This window comes from Rhincodon typus, chromosome 7, assembly GCF_021869965.1.
Source record: "Rhincodon typus isolate 14 chromosome 7, sRhiTyp1.1, whole genome shotgun sequence".
Taxonomy (NCBI): domain Eukaryota; kingdom Metazoa; phylum Chordata; class Chondrichthyes; order Orectolobiformes; family Rhincodontidae; genus Rhincodon; species Rhincodon typus.
In genome coordinates this window covers 15,234,812-15,250,783 of record NC_063338.1, presented here as the reverse complement: position 1 = coordinate 15,250,783, position 15,972 = coordinate 15,234,812, and the positions used below count along the sequence as shown (strand labels likewise).

At 40.9% G+C, this 15,972-nt stretch overlaps 1 protein-coding gene and 1 long non-coding RNA gene across 3 annotated transcripts in view; one reads left to right on the top strand and one right to left on the bottom strand.

Annotated features, from left to right (window-relative positions):
* adarb1b (adenosine deaminase RNA specific B1b) overlaps nt 1-15,972 on the top strand; it is a 614,030-nt gene that overhangs the window by 123,627 nt on the left and 474,431 nt on the right. The window lies entirely within an intron of this gene.
* LOC109915472 lies at nt 5,538-12,941 on the bottom strand. Its single transcript, XR_007262518.1, has 3 exons — nt 12,832-12,941; nt 9,493-9,555; nt 5,538-5,577 (listed from the first exon to the last, which is right to left on the bottom strand). It is a non-coding gene; the product is annotated as an uncharacterized LOC109915472 (long non-coding RNA).

The following is a 15,972-nucleotide window of genomic DNA, read 5'->3' as shown; positions in this document are numbered from 1 at the left end:
AAACTCAATTGGCATAAATAGGTTTCTGGGGACAGAAAAAAGGTTTGATAAATATCCATTTGAAAGCAGCCTTCAGTGGGTGTGAAGTGCAATTTAATTGGTCCTCCAAACATGGAAAATTTGCCACCCAGATTTCTCCTGAAACAGAAACAAAAACAAAATATCCCAGAGATATTTGTTTAGCAGATTTTCTGTGGAATTCTACATGATAAAATAAAGATTAAATCACAATTGTGATGTATGAACCAACTCCAGGAGGTTAACTAAACTGACAAATCCCAAGTTACTGTAACTGCTTATGAGTTCCTGGGAGACGGAATTGCAAGAGGATTGATGACAACACAGGATACACAAACAATTGTATAAATGTATGCCATTGACCATCAATCATTATATTAGGCATTGACAAAAGCAGAAGACACAGATAGTCTGGTCTTCTTTTGACACGGATAATGTGGATCAAATGGGACATTTCTTTTAAACTGTGACAGCATCACTACAGTATGAGACTGCAACATTAATTGTATTTAAAGCTGAATTAAAGCAGAAAATCCCTGCAGAACAGCAGGTTCATGGATACAGTTCAGTGAAAGATCAGTAAAACGCTGAGTCAAATCTGTTTCTTTATTGAGAAAAATATCTGATAACTTGGATTGGCAGTTAATGAAACAAAGGAAGATCCAAAAAGTATACTCCAGGACCTGGTCCTGACTATTGGAACCTTAGCTGTGAAATGTTAGATCTCACTGTTGAATAATGTTGTTGTAGTGTGGGATAATATTTTGCTTGGTTTATTTTGTACTCCAAGAGGAAGAAAAGCGTTTTCTCTGGCAGAGGTTTGCTTACAGTTATTTTCTCCATCACAAATTCTGATTTTTATCTCTCTCTTTCACACACAGAAGCACACAATCTGGAAAGGCGAACAATGTCTCCACTCCTCAATAATCTGCACACTGAGACAGTACGGTAATACTGTGCCAAACCCTTCAAATAGTGGATACAATTGACAAGATTATCAAAGAAGAAAGCAATGGCCTTTTTTTTGCAGTTAGTTAGTATTCTTCATGTTTTCTCTCCACGTCAAATGTAATAACTATGTGAAGGTGGTGGTAATGGCTCCTCCATCTGTACAAATGATGCCGGACCAAGTATAGGAGCCCCAAAGCTTAGTTTCTAACTGACAAGATCAATCTGTTCTTTCCAGCAAAGAGGATCATCTTGAAAGTTATAAACAGTCTGTTGATTCTCACTCAACATGCAAATCCATACAAGAGAAGAAAGCAGTCCTTTCATTTCAAAGGCATGATGCTACTAATTAAGATCAAAGAAATAATCACCACCTTTTAAACAGATTAAGCCAATCCTTCAATTTGCCTACAGCTCAGTCTATTAAATAATTTCAGGGCAGTATAAATTGTGCAGTTTATGGGAAGAAACAAATGCCGAATAACCTTCTGAGTCCACTGTATGTTCACATTTTATTTCAGGCAGTGAGAATGGAAAATTGTAGACATTTGCAAAACTCTTGCTGAATCGCTAACTGGACATCCTCGGAGAATATTTACTGCCCTAAGAAGCCTTCAATCTGTCAGCTGCATCAATTTTCGATTTAGTCCCGTTCAATTACTTCCCAGTCCAAATTTAATGCTCCAAAAGTGTAGACAGAGCTGACAAACCAAATAAAACACGGTTGTTCAGAATACATGAAACGATTAATTCATGAACAAGGGCGGCACGGTGGCTCAGTGGTCAGCACTGCTGCCTCACAGCACCGGGGACCCGGGTTCGATTCCACCCTTGGGTGACTGTCTGTGTGGAGTTTGCACATTCTCCCCGCGTCTGCATGGGTTTCCTCCTACAGCCCAAAGATGTGCAGGTTAGGTGAATTGGCCATGTTAAATTGCCTGTAGTGTTCAGGGATATGTAGCTTGGGTGCACTTATGGGGCTTTTTATTGAATAGTCACAATTTAAGGATTGGAAATTGGACAGGTGGCAGGGAGCCTTGATCAGTTGTAGGTCTTACTTGCAGCAGGAGTTGAATTTCAACTCTACATTTGAACACAACATGTAGCCTGGCAAGTTTTAATAATGTGTGTTTGAGCATTTAGATGGATGTAAAAAATGTCACTATTTGGGTCAGAATAAGTAGGCTCTCTGAGTATACTGACCAATATTTATTCCTCAACAAACATCACTAAAATATGCAATTTTGTTGATTTTAGTTGGACCTTGTTCTGTCAATACTGCTGAGCATATTACTCTACAATAGCAATTATACTTCACAAAGTTTTAATTGACTGGGATATCCTGGAGTTGGGAATGTTACTATATAAATGCAAGTCTTTTTTCTCTAAATCATTAACCATATCTTCAGATATTGAGAGTTATGGGAATTAGTATTCACTAAAAAACTTCTGAAATGAGACTGGTAACATTTGGAGCACTAAAACTTTCAATGGCATACAACAATAGCACTTACATTAGTTTCCGTTTCTGAGCATGCCGCATCTTACTGAAAGGTGCTGTTTTTTGTTTCTTTTTTGCACTGTCAGAAAATTTAAAAAAAAACAAGCAATGGTTAAGCAACCTATACATCACCAAGTTCAATAAAAAATTATATTTTGAAAGCGAGGCATCTCTACACAGGTTTCCATCTTAGCACAGAGGTGTCTTGCTGCTGGAATCATGATAAAAATTTATCATTACCCTAACTATTGGCGATATTCTTGGACCATTTGCTGTACTGCAGAAACTTGCCCAGCACCTGACTTGGAGTTACTGCTGCTCTTCTGAGATCATGGCCACAACTTCACCTCTTTCATAACTTCCCTTGCAGTCAGGTTTGCAGGGAATAGACACATTCTACTATCCACCAATTCCTTAGAAAGTGATGAAACTGCCACTAGTCTGCTCAAGACTGGCCAATGAGTGAGAGAGACAGAGGTAATTGGTTTTATTGCTACAGGTGGTCTAAAACTCTTCACATGTTTACGGCTGGAAGACCAGTTTGCAGGTCTGGATCACAATGTATTTTTGATCTGTTGCTAATAATGTATTAAAACCAGAGTTTTGAATTTATACTTTCTGCCGCTCTGACCGCTGGTTTTATTTCACCTTGGTTCATTAACAACATTTATTTCCAATTAAGACGGGGAATGAAGCAAAAGCATCCTTCAGAACAACTTGTGGAATTTGATATTTTGTCAGAGATAGTTGCAAAACAAAACACTTGGACTTATTGTAACCAAAATGTAATGGTTCCATCTGAGTTGCTTATGCCAACTGAACTCTATTTGCAGATCACTTTTAGATGATAGACTTCCAGACATGGCTCAATTCTCAAAATTCCTTTGATCAGGGACACAAGAACAAAGACACTAAATCTTCAACAACATTGAAAACTAAACAGAACCCTGCTCCAGACAAAGTATAGCTACCTACTGCAAGTACCAATTTCCTTGCCACACCATCAGTCTAGATTATTGTTTTCTTGAGGTTCTCTCTTAAGCAGATTTGCAAATGGTTCATTATGCACACAAAGACTAAATCCTACGACTGCACGCATATGAAACTAACGTCTTCAGTTAAACATGATGAAGAGCAATGTATCATCCTCAAAAATGTACTGGCTTTATTTGATAACAATCCTAAAAATAACTAATGTGTGATAAATGTCTACGAAATTTGATTTATGTGTTGAAGTATTTTGGCCTCAGTCATGTAATAAAAAGTGTACAATCTGTTCATAAAATAAATCCCCCAAATTAGGGTTTTACATTTCCCAGTGTCATTGTTTACTCTTTTTGTCCTTGCACACGTCAGAGAAAGCAGGTGAGCAGAAGAGAGATTATAGCTCAACACAAAATGAGAAACTTCACACACCTTACAGAAGGCATTGTTGTATGAGTTCATAACAGACAGGAGAATAATCATTGTTGCGCAATATTAGAAACGTAAGATTTTAATCTTCTCAGCCTCTGCTGAATCTTGGCAGGTTTTCTTGCATGCTTCTTTGCCACAGGTTGTTAAAGCTACAGGCAATTTCCTGGGCCTTCACTCTGTGAATATCTTGTTACATTTAATTCTGTCAATTATTTCAGGTTTGAGGACCTTTTTCTGCTTGAATGTCACCATATAAGAGAACAGAATTACTCTCTGGTAACTCTGCTCATCACCTTACACAGATTTTAGCAACCTGCAAAGCCTTTAAGTTTCCAAAACACGGGATACCATCAAGCAGTGTACAGACAGAAGTAGCCTGGCTGCTTTCTCTTGTAAGAATGCAGCTTACCAAAGAGAGGGTTGGGGCCCCAGTTGGCCGTGTCCACCTGGGAGCTCCGACCGTGCTCTAACAGTTGCACTCCCACTTTAACAGACAAACCTCACTCCCACAGGTCCCCATCTCACTCCCACATGATTCCCTTCCTCTGGCCATCAAACACCACCACTACCACTGACTGTCCTCACTGGGGTCACAACAATTTTCAAGCCTCAGGATAGGGTCATGGTGCCAGAAAGTTTGAGAAGTACTATCTCAGGAGATCTGAGGCGCAAGGAAAAAAAACAGAACTTTCGGCCTTGATATCTGAGCAATTATCTTCAAGGTGCCTTGGGTAGCTGGTATGGAAAAGTCACACCCAGAAAACCAAATTCAATTGTGGGAATAGGTCAAAGAGACTCAGGAAAGTAGGGAGGTTTTTAAATCAAAGAGTAATCACTAGACGAAGCAGACTACAGGGTAAAACAACTAAGAATCATTGGAATCCTGCAGTGGACAAATTAAGATGGGCAGATTCCTCAAGAAGAGAAGATTAAGGGCTGATGTATTTTGGTCGTTCAAATTAATTCCATATAATGTGAATCATAATAATTTGATTGGGGAGACAGTGAGAAAAAAACTCCTCTGGTGGGACAGTTTGGAAAACGGGGCAGAGCTCTTAAGATTAAGGCTAAGTCATTTAGGGATCATGTCAGAAAACACTTTCCAGAAGCTAGAAGCGAAATCTGGAACTCTCTCCTCTTAAAAGCTGCTGAGGGACAACTGAAAACATCAAAACAGACAGACAGACAGATTTTTGATCTACAAGAATATTGAGAGATCTGGAATTATGAAAAATTGAGTCATGGGACAGATCAGCCATAATCCAGTTGGGTGACAGAAAAGATTCAAGGAGTTCAAGCAGCGCATTCCTGCTCCTTAAAATGATCTTCCTGCTTCTTAACTGTCATGTAATCCAGTCACTAATACATTCAAATGTTCGATGGGTTAGGATAAGGTGGAGATATCAATGTGATCATGTCAATGTCTAATAAAAGGATATGCAGATACTAACTTTAAGAAATTAATTAAAGTAGAACATAAAAGACAAAGCATAGTACAAATGATGAATTAGTTATGTATTTTCTTTACATCAGTTAATACCTCTTTGATTTATTAGCCACAGCACTAGCACTGATCAAATCTGTCAGTTCCGGCAGTGCATCAGCAAGTGGCTGCATGTCTCCCACCACTGGGACGGCTTTGCGCTTCTCTTGGGCTTTCTTCTTCTGTTCTGCCAGTTTGATCATCTCAATTTCTGCAAGATAAAATGCCAGAATACCTTCTGGAGATTGACCTTCTTTTGATACAGCTTAAATTCAAATTTCAGTGCATTTATGGGGTAATTTTCTAATTCATTCTATGACATGTATCACCAGTCTCTGTCTCAGAATATCAGGAAACTGCCAAAAACTGCAATTTTCCACCGAGTGTGGGGAAGGGATGGTGTCATAATATTTTTGCTGGGCTAGTAATCCAGAGACTTAGGTAATACCCTGGGGATAGGAAATTTCACCATGCCAGTCTAATAATAACCATGAATCCACTGTTGATTCCTGGAAAAACCCATCATGTTCACCAATGTCATTAAGGGAAGGAAATCTGCCATCTTTCCCTATCTGTCCTTCACTTGACTCCAATCCCATGGCCGCCTGAAATGGCCTTTCCAGCACTCAGTTGTATCAAACCATTACAGTTTCTAAACCAAAGCATGAAGTCACTCGGTTTTGACCATGACAACGTAAACACAGCCCTATCAACTCTGCAAAGTCCTCCTTACTAACATTTGGAGGCTAGTGCCAAGATTGGGAGAGCCGTCTCACACTAGGCAAGCATCAGCCTGGCAGATAGTTGTACCCATGGAATCATACACAACAGACAAATCCCTGATAACACCATCACCATCCCTGACCACATCCTGTCAACAGGCAATGGCACAGTGATACAGTTGGGAGGGAGCTGCTTTGGGATCCAACATTGGGACAACACCAAAATTCTGGGACAAACTAAGCAGAGACAGGCATGGGAACTTCTAGAAGCCTGGCGCTCCACGAAGAAAGCCACTAATAAACACATAGAACTCGACCCCATATACACTCCACTACGAAGGAAAACCGGAAGTGAGGCAATCCAGCTCAACAGACGCCAGAGTTTAAAAACCAGGCGGGAAAACACACCGACGCTTCATCAGAGGCTGCACTGAGGATGTTACCCAGCATGGTAACGAAATGTCTGCGGAATTACAAACCGGCTCAGCGAGCCAACCAACCTCAACACCCACAACCCGAGCTACAAATCTACTCCAAAACCTTAGAGACTCAACATTGACAGTAGACCCCATGAAGTCTCATGGCATCAGGTAGAATACCCGCAAGGAAACCTTCTGCTGATAAATTCCACTCACCACCCAACCAACCTCCAACTAAAGCTGATTGAAGGACATATGATATAGATTGCATCTGTTGCAGTGAAGGACTAAAAAAAAGAGGGAAACACATACTTCATCTCAACCTCACCAAGCTGCCTGATACAAATGTATTTGTCAGTGACAGTGGTCAGAGTGACCATCACATAGTTCTTTTGAACAATGGCTCCACAAAATGTACCCATCCTTCAAGAATGGGGACAACCACCAAATCATTGCAAAAAATAAAGCTAAAGAGTTCACTACAATTGACAGCCAGAGTGCCAAGTAGATGATCCATCTCGGCCTCCTCCAGAGGTCATTGCCATCACAGATTCCAGACTTCAGCCAATTCAATTCACACCACATGACATCAAAAAACAGTTTAAGATGCTAGATATGGCAAAGGCTAATCACCCCTGACAACATTCCAGCAATAGAATTAAAGATTTTTATTGCGCCAGCATTTGTCGCACTGTCACCAAGTTATTCCAATACAGCTATAACAGTGACATCTACCTGACAATGTAGAAACCTACTCAGGCATGTCCTGCACACAGAAAGCAGAACAGACTCAACTTAACCAGCTACTGACTCTTCAATCTATTCTCTATCATTAGTAAAGTGATGAAAGGAGTCATCAACTATGCTGCCAAGCAGCAACTGCTCAACAATAATTGACTCATAGACGCTCAGTTTGGGTCTGCCAGAACCACTCAGCTCCTGACATCACGACTGCCTTGATTCAAGTGCAGACTATAAAGAGCTGAATTGTAGAGATGAGGTCACAGCGACTGTCCTTGACATCAAGCTTGCATTTGCCAGAGTATGGTAACAAGGAGTCTGAGCAAACTGGAGTCAATAAGAAATTAAGCTGACAAATAGCAAGCAAGATTTGCACCACCCAACTACCAGGCAATGACTGTCTCCAATAAAAGAGAATCTAGCCAGTATCTCTCTTTATTCAGTGCCATCAGCATAACTGAATTCCCCACTGCCATCATCTCGGGGGTCACCATTAACCAGAAACAGAACTGGACTTGCCGTATAAATGATGTGGCTACAAGAGAAAGCCAGAGGGAAGGAAGCCTGCAGCCCGTAACTCACCTCCAGACTACCCAAAGCCTGTCCAGATCTACAAGGCACAAGTCAGGAGTATGATGGAATACTTCCCACTTTCCTGGATGAGTGCAGCTCAAACAACGCACAAGAAACTTGACACCACCCAGGACAAAGCAACCCACTTGATTTGCATTACATGCACAAACATCTATTCTCCCCACCAACACTGTAGCAGCAACAATAGGGCAGCACGGTGGCTCAGTGGTTAGCTCTGCTGCCACACAGTGCCAGGGACCTGGGTTCAATTCCAGCCTCTGGCGACTGTCTGTGTGGAGTCTGCACATACTCCCTGTGTCTGCGTGGGTTTCCTCTGGGTGCTCCGGTTTCCTTCCACAGTCCAAAGATGTGCAGGTTAGGTGGATTAGCTATGCTAAATTGCCCATAGTGTCGAGGGTGAGAAATGCAGGGATATGATAAGGGGTGGGTCAGGGTCGGATGCTCTTCGGAGGGTCAGTGTGGACTCAATGGGCCACATGGCTTGCTTCCACGCTGTAAGGATTCTATGATCGATGAACATGCACTATTTGCAAAATGCATGGCAATGATTCACAAAGACAGCTTCCTTCAATCTCACGACCACTGCCATCTAAAAGGGTGGGGCAGCAGATACATGGGAATACCACCAGTTCTCCTCCAAGCCACTGATCATCCTGCCTCACAAATACACATCCATTCTTTCACTGTCGCGGGGTCAAAATCCTGCACCCTCCTCCCTAACAACACTACACCAAATGAATGCAGCGTTTCAAGGCAGCAGCTCACCACCATCACCTTCTCAAGGGAAATTAGGTGGGCCCACTAAATGATCACCCAGCCCACATCCCTGAACAATTTAAGAAAATTCTGCACCCCCTTCATCATGCAAACTTATAAAGTGACAACTTCTTGTTGTTAAATATTGTAAAATATTAATTTTAACAGCATACTCGAAAGGAAAGTATTATGGTCAAAAAACAGAGTGGAGCAAAACCATGAACATAAAGGTATATACTACAGAAGTGGACATAATAACCCAAGTATTACAATTTAAGAATGAGCAGAAACCTGTCATTTGGCTCTGCCATTTAACAAGATCATGGATGATCTTATACCTGAATTATCCTATATCTCCTGACTTCCTTGTATCAAGAGGTCTGTCGATTTCTGACTTAATATGCTCAATAACTGAACATCTATAGTTCTCTTAAATACAGAATAGCATAGTGTTTAAATCACAGATTGAGAGTGGTCAGCTGCAGGAAAGGTCTCGAAGGATCTACCCTGTCAAGCCCTTATAAATTTTCATATGTTCCCATGACATAATTTTGTCTTCTTCTAAACTCTGGTGAGTATCAAACTGTTTGGTGAATTCTTTAGGACCTTATCATAGAACAAACCTCTCATTCCATCATATGCCAGGAACCAGTCTAATAATTCTTAACTGCACTCCTAAGGCAAATAAATCCTTCCTTCAGGGAGACATCCTCGAGAGGTTCATGCAACCACAGGTCCCAAAATGTGCCATATATATATCTATTCACTTATCCATTTGCCAATTAAAGCTCCAGTGCACATCTTCACTTTTGTATTTTGTGGTCACTGATGTGTATTTAAAACTAAACACACAGATTTAAAAGAGATTGGGCAAAAGTGAGACGTGGTACTCACTCTGAAGCCATCGTTCATGCCGTTGTTTTATTTTCTCTTTCTTGGAGATTTGAAGTGTGTCACCTACAGGAGAAAACAATGCAGCATTTAATCTAAGTAGTAACGCAGGAAAGCAAATGCTCAAAAATTCAAACAGAACACTAGAGATAGGAGATAATGTATAAATCTAACTTATAACCTAACAGATAGCTATAAGCATTTCAAACTTGCACCATAACACACCAAGTCACAAGGTCTGTGGACTTGAAAGTGTATAGTGCGCAATGGTCATTATGCAGCTCTGCATTCAGTCATATCCATTTCAGTCAATCAAAAGAATCTGCAAATGAGTAAGCTCTTCTCGTTACTAACAGTGCTGATTACTCTATTTCTAATTATTTTGACTAAGTCTTAAGGAAGGCCCAAGTTCAGAATTGCAGCTTTCACATGCCTGGCATAATTGATGGGGCCATATCTGGAATACTGCATGGCTCCAGGCCTAACAACTCATGCAGGGTGAGCAGCACAGGTTCACCATAATATAACTGAAATGAGCAGGGGTTGAATTATGACGACGTGTTGCAAAGATCAGCTTTGCATTCTCTCAGGCACAGACGATTTTTATAATCGTCTAACTGAGATGTTATGATGCTTCAAGGATTTGACAAGCAGGATGGATAAAAACCATTTCCTCTGGCAAGGGTAGTCAAGAACAAAGGAGCCATAACCTTAAAATTAGCACTTCAACACCCAGAGGTGATGTCAGGAAGCAATCCTTCACATAAAGGGCAATGGAAATCTGGAACACTCTCAATAAGCTGGTAATACTGAAGGTTAAATGGAAGTCTCTAACTGGGATTAATAGCTTTTCAGTTAAAGTACGAAGGGCATAGAGCTATGGCAGATAATGGAATTCAGGCAAAGATCATGATATAACTGAACAGCGGATCAGGCTCGATAGATTGACTCACCTACTTGATTGTTCTTAAAGCACTGACTGGGGCCAATAGCTTAATTTCCTTTTGTCAAAGGGAAAAAATTAATGGTAGCTGTAACTTGACTCAAATTTTATTCTAAGTTAGTACTGGAAATACAAATGTTCTAGTACCTCACTTGGAAATATTCCATATCAAATACCAATATATCTTTGGAAAATAAAAGAAGAACATCACTCCATGGGGTTACTGGTCACAGCACACAATGCATTATCAATATTGATCTGGAACTCACCTAAACCTTTGTCAAACTGATACAAGTATAAAGCAGAACCCATTCTCTTTGTCAGGGTAAGGGGCAGTAAACAAGTAAATAAAGACTGAAAACTTTGTCACCTTACAGTTGGAAACTGCCAAGTAAACAAAAAGAAAGTCTAAAATTTGGCCATACATTCAATCTACAAATCTCCATTAGACCTTCAGCAGGCAGATGCAACTTGACCAGTTGCTAACTCATGTCACAGTACTGAAGAGCTCATGGAAGCAACTTTCATTCAGCAAAGGTGAATGCTGGAATATAACTGAGCAGGTTATGGTCATTTCTATGGAGAGGAACGGATTTAATGTCGCAGATCTCTGTTTTTACATCAGAATTTGAACTTACTGAAAGCTCACAGTGTAACCAATAATGTATTTACATGGACATTTATTTTTATGTGGGTCAGTCAGCTGACAGCTGCTTTTGGTGCAGTGATGCTAATACTGCAAGTACAATTCCTGTTCTGCTGAACTCTCTATGAAGGCCTTGCCAATCTTGCCTCTCACCTGAGGTGTAGTGACCCTCAGGTTAAATCATCACCAGTCCTGTCTCTCTAATGAGACAGCAGTGTTACGGTCCTCTGGGTCTAGGATGACGTTACCTTTTATATGAATAAAGGATTGGCTTGCTAACAGGAGCAAGAGACCAAGGACAAGTGAGCCTTTTTCAGCTTGGCTAGCTATAATTAGTCAGTGATGAGTGACCAGTTCTGGGGCATCAAGGGCCCAATCTACATGGATTTCAATAAGGCATTCAACAACGTTCCTCATGGTAGACTGGTTAACAAGGTTAGGTCACATAGAATACATTTGGATACAGAACTGGCTCAAAGGCAGAACAAAGAGGATGGTGGTGGAGGGTTGCTTTCCACACTGGAGGCCTGTGACCAGCAGAGTGCCACAAGGATCAGTGCTGGGTCCACTCCTTTTCGTCATTTATATAATTGATTTGGATGTGAACACAGAAGGTATGGTTAGTAAGTTTGCAGATGACACCAAAATTTGAGGTGTAGTGGACAGCAAAGAAGGTTACCTCAGAGTACAACAGGATCTTGATCAAATTAGCCAATGGGCCAAGGAGTGGCAGATGGAGTTTAATTTAGATGCTGCATTTTGAAAAGGCAAATCAGGGCAGGACTTATACACTTAATAGTAAGGTCCTGGGGAGTGTTGCTGAACAAATAGGCCTTGGAGTGGAGGTTCATAGTTCCTTGAAAGTGGAGTCGCAGGTAGACAGGATAGCGAAGAAGGCACTTAGTATGCTTGCCTTTGATGGTCAATGCATTGAATACAGGAGTTGGGATGTCACGTTGCGGCTGTACAGGACATTGGTTAAGCCACGATTGGAATACGGGGTGCAATTCTGGTCTCCCTGCTTTCGGAAGAATGCTGTAAAACTTGAAAGAGTTCAGAAAATATTTACAAGGATGTTGCCAGGGTTGGAGGGTTTGAGCTTAAGGGAGAGGCTGAATAGGCTGGGGCTACTTTCCCTGGAGCATCAGAGGCTGAGGGGTGACCTTATAGAAGTTTATAAAATTATGAGGTGCATGGATAGGGTAAACAGACGAAGTCTTTTCCCCAGAGTGGGGGAGTCCAAAACTAGAGAACATAGGTTAAGGTGATAGAGGAAAGATTTAAAAGGGACCTGATGGGCAACTTTGTCACACAGGGTAGTGCATGTGTAGACTGAGCTGCTAGAAGTAGTGGTGGAGGCTGGTATAATTACAACATTTAAAAGGCATCTGGATGGGTATATGAATAGGAAGGGTTTAGAAGTATATGGGGCAAATGCTGGCAATGGGACTAGATTGAATTGGTATATCTGGTCAGCATGGATGGGTTGGACCAATGGGTCTGTTTCCATGCTGTACAGCTCTATGACTCTATGAGATCAATTTCTTGGATGCAGACACCGAAAACGCAGTATTTAGCATTGCTGGAGACATAAAGATAGGTAAGAAATTAAGTTGTCCGGAGGAACAGGCAGTCTCCGGGGCCGAAGACAACAGTGATGGGGAAAGAGAAGAACCAAAGAAACAAAAGATGTGACGACAACAAATGTGCTGCTGGCTCAAAGATCACAGATGAAATGTTCACTGCTTCTCACCACAATTTCCAGATTTTGAGAATTTCCAGATTTACTGTTTTAATTTCAGGTTTCCGCCATTTACAGTAACCTGCTTTCCAACAGTTCTAAGCTTCTCACTTGTCAGGGGTTCCACTAGAAAAAAAAAACTGAAGGTTACAATAAACATCATTTCAACTAATACCCAGAGTGATTGGCTAAAAGACCCATACTAGAAACCTGCTTCCAAGAAAGCAGCAGTTTCATATTTGTAGAAAAACAAATGCTTGGAAAGTAAACTATCCTGTGTACATATTTTAAATTTGGGTCCTAATAGTTGTGGGAATTGGCATTTTCAAGGAGATGGGGGAAGGGATGGAGCAATAATTAGTAAGATAGGATCCCCAATAAACTTCTCAGCCAAGGACCTCTCCATGTGCAGTTTTTGTAAAAAAGGAACAGCTTCATGAACTTGTTCTGGTATATCCGAAAAATTTATCCGTGGAACCACATCCCCAAAGCCCAGGTTTCTGGTTCCATAGATCCTTTAAACTTAGTTTGTATTTCCCTCTCCATCATTCTTTCCAAAATTGCAAATGGTCAAAACTCGTGTGAGCTCCCAAAATTTGGGCTTATCTTCTTGGATGATAGGACGAAGCCTGGTGTGCAGTTCCAGTTCTAGTAACTGGAAAATTGGTACAGGATGATATTAGAGTCAACAGAGCTAGAAAAAGTTGAGGGGGAGAGGGGGGAAATAAATAAAGGGAGTGGGAGCAATAGACAGGGAGGGGGAGCAAACAAAGGGGATGAAGAAAGGGAGGAGGGGCGAGAAAGGGAGGGACAAGAAGTGGGGGGGAACAAAGGGGAGGTAAGAAAGGGAAAGGTGAGGGGACATGGGAGAGGCTGGGGGGAGGGAGAGAGGGAGTCAGGGGAGGGAGTCAAAGGAAGGGACAAAGAAAGCAGGATGCAAGAGCAAGAACAAGAAAAAGATAAAATGAATAAAACAGCACGCAATTGCCAGGGGGTGGAATTCTCTGTGCTATACAAAATTAAGGGGGACTCCCTATCCCTTTCTTCCCTCCTCTTCCCCTCTTCTGTGTCTAACAAAATTAAACTTCAATATGTGTGTGGCCCTCTTCCAATCTTTCTGGCCCTCACATCATTGCTGTAGCATTTTCCTCTGGCTACAGGCCAAAGATTTGGTCTTGTTACCCAACTCCCCCAGTCTCCATTCTACCTAATTTTCTAAATAAGTTTAAACTGCTCATCATCCAACCTCTCTGGGGGATATAAAAGGGGAATCGTGCAGTCTATGTGCTCCCTGCACAAACCTGTCATATTATGGAACAGGGTGAACTACCTCCACTGGGGCTATATATAGTTCAGTCTCATTGTAGTAACAATTGAGAGAAAAATACAGATAATGTTCTAAGATGTTCTGTTTCTTTTAGTCATACTTTCATCGAGAAATATATCAACTATTATTTCATTTATAGCGGGTGTGGATTTGGAAAGCATGACAGGTCTTTCATTGCTATGAGACCTTAACAACCTGGTTTTGCTCCAAGCTGTGCTGAACTATGTTCTGTTGTTCAGCCAAACACACCATAAAAGGACACACTGTGCTGTTGAAGCAATGAGGTCACATAAAGTACCTGTTATTGCGAATAGAGCATTTAGTAAATGATAACTGGAGTTGGCTCAAAAATCAGCACCAACCTATTATTTACTATTATAAATCCCTGGGTTTTTGGATTCCACATTGGCACTGGAATCATTGAGACTCTCCCTTGGGGTTCGAATGCTTATTCAAATGATCTGCAGCCTTTTAAAAAGGGCCATAAAGCTCAGGGACCAAATCCTCAAATTGTTCCGCTATCACAGACAGAATGAGGTGAAGAATAATTATTCCATAGTAAGTGTGTGCAAAAAGCCACCACGAGACATCACTGTGGACAATTAAGGTCTGGTGAGAGGTAACTGATCCTGCAGGCAAGAGATACATATTGTTGCAGGTCATGCCACAGGCAACGAAAATAGATCATGCTTTCAATTCACTCAGATGCATCAGAATTGCACAGTCACAATTCTGACTCTAGAGATATGAACACAAATCTCTAGTTTAACACAGGTGTAATGCTGAAGAAGCGTAGCACTGACAGAATCTGTCAGTGAGGATCAAATGAGGATCATCTTCAGCCTCATAGTGGACGTGAAAGATCCCAACAGTTCCAAGAGCAAGGAAGTTTCTCCTCAGTGTCCTGTGCAATACTCATCCCTCAATCAACAACAGCTTACCTGCTGATTTCTCACATAAAGTACCTCATTGGTTGCAAAGCACTTTGAGATAGCTTGTTGTTATGAAAGGTGCTATATCAGTGTTTTTTTTTCTTTTTTTCTTTCAAAGAATATTTTGCATTTAAGGGAATAAAAAAAGTGTCTTAACGAAATACTGCAGAATATGGGCACTTTATTAAAACTTCAGAATTTTAACTTGAAGCTCACAAAGTTCAATCACATTTATAATTTGATGTAATAAATTTACAAAGTAGAAATTAAAAGTGCAAAATTGCAAAATTGCAAAATGAAATCTCTGCATCTCCTCCAGCAATTGGTAATGGCCTCTTTCAACATGATCAACAAATTGTGAACAAGGGATAATATAAAGTTTTCATCATAATAATTAGGCTTAGCAGAATACAGAATAATCTTACTGTGGTGGTTTTCACTTTGAACAGCAACATGGAGTTCTATCTGCCAGTTACCTGCCAGGACTTTTACGACAGTTCAGTGGTTCAACAAGTTTCTCACATTGTTGTGATGTTGCATGGACACAGCAGCAAACTGCCCCTCACTTAAACTGAGAGGTAAACTTTGTATTTCCACATGAAAGCTGACTCTTTACAGGTGTTGAGTGGCTATTAAGGCCTGGAAATAAGGGACGACTCACTCCTGATCATCTTATGGTTCAAAAGGAACGTCCTGCAGCTAAGACTTTTCAATTCCACATTTCATTTTAAAATGGACGAGGTTGATTGTATAAAAGGTATTTTCATCCTTTATTAACTCACTAACTTGTCAAGAGATAGTAGGAACTGCAGATGCTGGAGAATCTGAGATAACAAGGTGTAGAGCTGGAAGAACACAGCAGGCCAAGCAGCATCAGAGGAGCAGGAAGGCTGA